General features: G+C 37.3%; 1 non-coding gene across 1 annotated transcript; it reads right to left on the reverse strand.

Annotated features, from left to right (window-relative positions):
- Positions 1 to 871: 871 nt before the first annotated feature.
- On the reverse strand, positions 872 to 1,004 carry LOC118144691 (small nucleolar RNA SNORA48). Its single transcript, XR_004729441.1, has one exon. It is a non-coding gene; the product is annotated as a small nucleolar RNA SNORA48 (small nucleolar RNA).
- Between the last annotated feature and the right edge of the window lie 212 nt (positions 1,005 to 1,216).

Genomic DNA, 1,216 nt, shown 5'->3' on the forward strand with positions numbered 1-1,216 from the left:
ATTTTCAGAAACCCACTCCCACAATAACCAGTCCACTCCTTCAATAACAGCATTAATCCATACATGTAAGCCTTCACCCCCATGACCTAATTACCTCTTATTAGTCACCACCTCCCAACAGTGTTACACTGGGGATTAAGTTTCTGAAAAACTCTTGGGGGGATACATTCAAACCTTAGCAATACTTAAACATGAATATGTTTGTGTGCATACATACGTATATGTTCCCTCTCTAACTGAGAGGGCTTGGGAGCAGCAAGATTCCAATAATAATGCAAACACTTAGGACTGATCTTGGCTTCTAAATACCATTACCCCATTAAAAGGAAACAATCTCCTTGGAGAGATGGCTGACTTCAGGGCTGATGCAGGGAAAATACAAGATGAGCCAAGCTGGTTTGAAAGGGATACCAACAGTTAAACAAGTGACAATTTGAGCATCAAAATCATTATTAAAATACACATTAGTATGGACTTCATATCTTATTTGATTGGTTATTATCATAAAGATATTATTATCATAAATATATGAGTCCATACTAATGAACTGAATTGTGTTGTCCCACAAGGCATATGTTGAAAGCCTAACTCCCAATGTCTTTGTATATATGTATTTAGAGATAGGACCTTTATGAAGTAATTAAGGTTAAATGAAGTCATAAAAGTGGAGCTTTATAAAAAAATAAAGAGACCTCTCTCTCTCTCTGCCATGTGAGGACACATCAAAAAGACTGCCATCTACAAGCAAGGAAGAGAGCCCTCACCAGCAACCAAACCATGCTGGACTTTGATCTTGAACTTCCGAGATTCCAGAACTGTGAGAAACTATTTTTGTTGTTTAACTCATCCACTCTATGATATTTTTTTTCTTCCATGTGTTCAAGGCATAAACCAAGCCTGGGCATAGACCAAAACCCAAGCTGGGATAAACAAGGAGTTGCTTTGTCACTGGGTGGTATGAGATGGGCACCACCAACCAGATGCTACTCTACAGGTCAGGAACATCTATGGTTTTTTTATGGTGACCCTAGCTGACTAATTCATTGATATTAATTAATTTGTTAATGGGCAATACAATATTTACATATTTTCATAGTTACCTCCCTAAAAAATACTACTAATTACCAAAGGAAATTAACTTTATAGTAGAAAAGCCTAGAAGACACCCCTGAATCAAGTGAGGAAAGTGAGCATTGTCAGTAATGGAACAAGTTGA

Source organism: Callithrix jacchus, chromosome 9, assembly GCF_049354715.1.
Source record: "Callithrix jacchus isolate 240 chromosome 9, calJac240_pri, whole genome shotgun sequence".
In the NCBI taxonomy this organism is placed as follows: Eukaryota; Metazoa; Chordata; class Mammalia; order Primates; family Cebidae; genus Callithrix; species Callithrix jacchus.